The following is a 6,647-nucleotide window of genomic DNA, read 5'->3' on the forward strand; positions in this document are numbered from 1 at the left end:
TCGGGGAACAAAGCGTTTTGGAGTTAAGGGAAAATTAGCGCCACGATTTGTAGGACCATATCGAGTTTTGGAGCGTATGGGAGAAGTGGGCTACAGGTTGGAATTGCCTGAAGGATTGTCAGGAGTTCATGATGTGTTCCACGTTTCCCAGTTGAGGAAGTGTCACGTTGAGATGGCTGACATACCCTTCAGAGATACAGTGCCGTTGGAAACAATTCAGTTGGATAACAATTTGACCTACGAGGAGAAACCAATTAAGATCCTCGAGTTTGCCACCGAGTCACTCGCAGCAAGGTTATCAAGTTTTGCAAAGTTCAGTGGAGCAATCACACGGAGGATGAAGCCACCTGGGAGCGAGAGGAAGATTTGCTTAAGGACCACCCTCATCTATTTTCTAGCCAACCCGAATCTCGAGGGCGAGATTCATCTTAAGGGGGGTAGGTTTGTAACATCCCAAATTTTCAATTTGGAATGTTGAACATTAGATCATCATTGCATATCATATTTTATTTGCGTTTGGTTTTGATCCTAGAATTTTTACGCAACTCAAGGACCCACGGAGAGAGTTGGGGATTTCGTTATTTTCATATTTGAGTTTTCTCAAATTTTGAGAATAGGATCATTTGATTTTAATTATTTTATCATCAATTATTTCTATTACAAAAATATGAGAGAGGGAATAAAATGACTTTCCCAAAATAAAGAAATATTGAGGATTTAATAATAAAATCAAATAAGATTTTATTTCGGAGTTTTTCGTTATTTTATTTGAATTTAGGAAAAATCTGCGTTTTTCAAAATTGCATTTAGGCCCCAAATAAATGTTCACTTTGTGCGGCTTGATTTTAGAAGCCCGGGAAAATTTATTTTGGGATTTTTGGAGTCCATTTAGTATTTCTTTCTAATTTTTTTCTGCGTGTAATTATTTAAAAAAAACGAACCGACCTGGGGCTGTGTCCGACTAGGACTCCCGACCCGTTAGGCTATATATAGCCGGGGGAGGCCCAGCCGAAACCCTAGCCAGCCCCAAGCCGCCGCCGCGCCGCTGCCGGACGCCGCTGCCCGAGGTCTGCCGCCGCCTCGTTTTCTGCGCCGGTTTTTTTATTTTTTTCGAAAAATCGTTCGGTTTTTCCGTCGGTTTTTTGTCGGTTTTTTTATATTCATTTTTTAATAGATCGGTTTTTCCGGTTTATTTAAATAGCGAGCGTTCGTCCGTTCGTTCGTTCTAGCGAACGTTCGTCGTTTTTCTTTTTCTCGGATTTTAATCGGCGATTTGTCTGATCGCGATTCCTGATTCGATTTTCTTTTTAGTATGACTTTTCGCTCGTTTATCGAAATCAGGCGATTCAAGCGCCTAGAGTTTCGTCTCGAAACCCTCTATCCGTTTAATCAACTTAAACAAGTTTTTGCTACTGTAAAATTTGCCCTAGATCCAGATTAGTAAAACGAAGTTGTTTTCTTTCGTCGTTTGACTTTCGTTGCTTCGTTCTATTTGATTCTTTTTGCAAACCGGAGTTCTTAAGTTGAACCTTCTGGTTAGATCTCTTATTTGAGTTTTACCCGTGCATTATATGAGTACTTATTGTATGCTTGTTTGTTGTTTGCGATAGAGTACCCGGAGTGCGCCGCTTGTTACTTCGAATCGTTAGGTTTCCCGGATCATCAGCAAGGCAAGTAACACTTTGATCATACCTTTCCTACTACCTAGTTTTATTGCATTAGATCAATCCTCACACATTGCATGATTAGGATCTAATTAAATTGTGGGATGGGAAGTAGTTGAGGTAGTACCTATTACTTGTTTACTATCAAACCTTTGGGAGTTACTTCTACGTTTGCTTATTATGCCATGCTATGCTAGTAGACGTGGATTGGGTAAGTGATATCCATGACAGATGTGAGTTTGTTAATTAATGGTTTATCTAAGGTGACAACTTAAACACACATCTGGATGGATTGAGGCACCTGGGTATTCCAGGACTTGCCTGTTTTCTTTTGGACCGCCACCCAGGCTCAAAGGGATCATGAGACTATTCATACTAGAAACTTCCGTGTGCAACCACAAGCTATTATGGGCTCTAGCATAGTTAACTAAGTCGTGCGAACTCTTACAATGGTAGACTAGCAGATGTAGGGGATGTAGGTGGTACGGTCTACCCGATTGTAAGGTTCTAGCGCTTCTGAAAGACTATGTCTCGGTCATCCGTCTTCTCAAACACCATTTAGTGCGAGAAACCAAACGGAGGCGATCGAGTCTTGTGGGGAAAAGTGCGCAAACCTCTACAGAGTGTAATAAACTAATCATGGTTAGCCGTGTCCCCGGTCATGGACATCTTGAGTATCTAGTACCTGGATTATCATGTGAATCTCAACATGTTACCCTAAATTAATTTTGTTAGGTTTGTTTAATGATGATGCTTAATTGGGATTGAGAATGCTGTCAACCATTCTCAATGTTTAAGAACCACCATGATAGTAATTAAATTTATTCCTTTGTAGTAGGGGAAAATTGGCTTTACGCAAAACTATAACCATAGAGCTTTCCACCAGCCAAATATGCATATAGTATAGCTGTTTCATTCCATTATTCTCTATGTGTTACCTTGCCAGCATATTCCATGTGCTGACCCGTTTCGGGCTGTAACGTTAATGTTGCAGACTTTTCAGACGACGATTAAGGAGTTTTTAGGTCGTGGTTCTATACTCAGTGATGCCGTTGGAGTTGATGGACTCACTTATCTTCCAAGCCTTCCGCTGTTATCGTTATTAGATGGCCTTAAGCCATATTTATTGTAATAAGCTCTCTATGGAGACACTCGATGTAATAAGTGTGTGATTGCTACTCTGCTATAAATCCTCCGAGTACTGTGTGGTGTCAGCATTACTGATCCAGGGATGACACCGGAGCACACAGATCAGACTGTTTGAGGTCTGGTCGCTACAGTTTTTCACGTGCTATTTTTGCTAGTAACTCCCCAACCACTTACCAGAATTGAGAAAATGATATACCAATGGAAAGCTGTTGAAAACACCCAACTTTCCAATGTTGATAATATTTTCATACTTGCGATGGTTCAAAACAATTTTTTGAATACATAAAAACATGTTTTAATTGGTATATATGAAACTTTTAAACCATACATTGGAATATAGCATATAATATCCCGTTGGAAAGCTTATGAATAGGAGCAACTTTTTCATGTAGACAGTTGCCACAAATTCGGTGCCGTTTGACAGCAGCTTTAAAAATGTCAAAAATAACGTCGTTTTTACCTTGTTTGAACATGCATTTAAAGGTCGGACGTCTCGCGATATATATTTTAAACTATGCACGGAGGAGCACGTGAACTTCTTGCAACTAATACTTTAGGCTTTTAGTTTTGTATTTTTTTATTCTCATCTGAAATGCATTCCATGTAGTAGTTGAATTGCTCGCTCTTTTCACATTGAACTTCGGTCACATATTTTTGTTCATAATTCCACATTCGTTTCGTCGGACTTCCACAAATGATACACCTTTTTAGAAACCTGTTGAAAAGACACGACTTTTCCTAATACGGTTAAAACTTCGTTTCGAACAACATACACCAATTTGTTTTAACCGTTTATTTTGGAATAGAGCATACGATATACCCTTTGGAAAGTTGTAGAATAACGAGAACTTTTTTCACGTAGAGCATTTTGTTTCAAAATTGTAATGGAATGAGAGAATTATTATAATACACCAAAACCAACATCTTTTGTGTGTTTTTGAACATATAAATACATGGCGAATCTCTCTCAAAAGAATTTTTGAACTTTCCCGGGCCGAGCACCTGAACTTCTATCAACAAAAATTTTAGACTTCGCCTTTTTATTCTCTTTTGATCATACAAAATACACACCATGCAATACGTGAAATTTTGTTAGTTATCAATTTGAACTTCTCTCTGTTTCGCTTTAGTAACGGAAAAATTCAGAGTTTTTTATAGCCATCGAACCGCTCTAACTTTTCATTTTGAACTTCTTTGTGTATTTTTAGAGATGTGAAAATTGAAGTTTTGTTAAAAACATCAAACTTCTTCGTTATTTTAAATCAAACTAATTGGTTTTATTCTTTAGTAACCGGAAAAACCAATTTTTCAAATAAATATCAAACTGCTTTGCTTTTTCCAATTGAACTTCTTGGTTTTATACCCTAGTTACAAGAAAACCTGAATTTTTTATATACATTGAACTACTCTATTTTTTAAAATTGAACTTCTTGGTTTTAATCTTTAGTATTGGGAAAAATTTGAGTTTTTTTATAAGCATAAAACAACTTCATCTTTTTAGTTAGGACTTCTTGGTGTTATTCTTTAGTAACGGGAAACGTCCTAGTTATGTTACAAATATTGAACCGCTCAATTATTTAAATTTAAACTTCTAGGTATTTTTTTGAAAGAGTGAAAATTCGTTTTTATAAACTTTTAAAACCGCTAGGTTGTTTAATTTGACCTTCTTGGTATTGTAATAAACATTGAACATCTCCCTTATTTAAATTTGAACCTCTATGGTTTTTTAGAAAAGAGGACATCCATTTTTTATAAATTTCTAACTACAATATTTTTTTAATTTTGAACTTAATAGTATATTCTTTAGTAATGAGGAAATCCATGTTTCATATTAAACATCGAACCGCTCCGCTATTTAAATTTGAAATTCTAGGTTTTTTGACCATCTCTATTATTTTATATTTAAACTCGTAAGTGTTTTCAATTTGACCTTCTTGGTTTTGTAATAAACATTGAACTTCTCAGTTAGATAAATTTGAACCTCTAGGATTTCTTAGAGATGAGGAAAAGCCATTTTTAAAAATAAATTTTGGACTTCTATGTTTTTATAATGTTTTTTTAATGATAAAAATTCCTTTAAACATTGAGTTACTTCTTTTTATTTTTCTCACTCGAGTTTCTTCGTGTGAAAATACCATAGTTTTTTATGTCAACTATTAATAGCGAAGGTTCAGACTTCTCTCTCACATAAATAATTTTCTTTTTTTAAGTTTTGTATAAGTGTTCTACTTTTTCCGAATTTTACTCACTCTTTGTTTCAAAAGTTTTGATTTTTGTCCCATGGACTTGTTGGTTTCGCCCTGAACTTCCATTTGCTTTACAAGTTTACAAACATTACATAGACGTCCAGAGTTGCAATTGTAAGTACGTACTAAAGAAATTGGTTCCATTACCTTTAAAGATGAACACTTTGAAAACAACACTAGCTAAATGGGCAAAATGGGGCCAAATGGCAATGCGGTGGAGCTATTCACCACCACCCATTTTTTATCCTCTCATCATTGTAGGTGTTCTCTCTCACCCTTTGATTGTCTTTTTGCTTGTTCTCTCCTAGGATGATTAAATCCAGCATTGCCGTAGCAACTAGGAACATGCACAAATACCATTATTTTGCAACTGATGAAAAAGGTGGATCGACATAGTTGCAAAAAAATAATTCTCTTTTTTGTAGTGAACAGATGCTCGTCTGTAAAATGAATTGTCGTTTTTTTAGAGTGAAATTGTGCATCTCTTATTTGGTTAGTTAACTATCATAGAACAAACACTACTTTTTAGGACTGAGTGAATTGTCTTTTTGTAGTGGTCTGCATTAGACACATGTTAGCATCAAATATATGATGTACGCATGAACCAGAGACGGAGAATACTCAGGATGAGCGTAGACACGGAAGCATACGAGTCACTAAAGCAAATGAATATCCTCAGGCGCCATCCATTCGCAAGCACGTGAGTGGAAGCAATCAGCCAGCATGGTGTCGGCCTCCATGTGGGATGGCTGCCTGCACGGCCGTCGGAGTTGAGGAGCAGGGGCTGTGTGCAGTTGTCGCCGTCGATGGGTCAAGGAGCCCCGTGGACACAGCACGACGAGGATGGCAGCGAAGCAGTCCGTGGCGGCGCGTGCGAGCAGTCCATGTTCTACACATGCTCTGTATCCCCTTTGCTCCTGCTTATCCATCAAAATTAAGGCGTCGACTTCATTAAGAGAAAAAATTTAGCATTGGCAGAATAGCAGTAGCATTAGCAAGAAAGGCTACCTCTTGCGTCTTCAGGCCGGCGGATCTTCACCCAACAGCGACAAGCTACGATGAGATTGCGTGCACCCTGCGAGCCGGATCCCCGGAAGCAACCTTCCTCGAGAAGGTCGAGGTGGCCTTTGCGAGAAGGTCAACCAGTAGACGAAGGTTCAGGGGTTGGGGAAAGCAGATGGGTTGGGGGCGCCGCGGCGTCGGGCGGATGCAATGTGGAGCAGCTGCCGAGGGAAGAAGGCAGGGTGCGGCGGTGGAGTGCAGGGCCGGGGGCGACGGCGCCCGTAGTGGCTTGTGGTGAGGACGACGGTAGCGTGGAGGTCACGAGACCAAGGCGTCGGGCCCCTGGACGGCGGCTTCGCCAGAGACCTGGGCCTGCATCCCGGTCCTGGAGGCGACAGCTTGCGTGATTGAGAGGCCGGCGGCAGCGTCGCGGGAGGAGGCCGACAGTAGCGTGGGAGGAGGCCGGCGGGAGGAGGCCAGCGGCGGCGGCACGGGAGGAGGCTGGTGGGAGGTTGAGGCGGACCACGACGGTGAATTGGGTAGCTCGGGAGGACGTGGCTCGTGGGGGTTGGGGGGAGGCCCCGCC

The 6,647-nt window shown here is 40.0% G+C and overlaps 1 long non-coding RNA gene across 1 annotated transcript; it reads right to left on the reverse strand.

Moving 5' to 3' along the window:
* Nucleotides 1–5,568: 5,568 nt before the first annotated feature.
* LOC119331669 lies at nucleotides 5,569–6,640 on the reverse strand. The gene is made up of 2 exons (XR_005160617.1): nucleotides 6,068–6,640; nucleotides 5,569–5,976 (listed from the first exon to the last, which is right to left on the reverse strand). It is a non-coding gene; the product is annotated as an uncharacterized LOC119331669 (long non-coding RNA).
* Between the last annotated feature and the right edge of the window lie 7 nt (nucleotides 6,641–6,647).

The sequence above is a fragment of the Triticum dicoccoides genome, chromosome 7A (genome assembly GCF_002162155.2).
Source record: "Triticum dicoccoides isolate Atlit2015 ecotype Zavitan chromosome 7A, WEW_v2.0, whole genome shotgun sequence".
Classification (NCBI taxonomy): Eukaryota; Viridiplantae; Streptophyta; class Magnoliopsida; order Poales; family Poaceae; genus Triticum; species Triticum dicoccoides.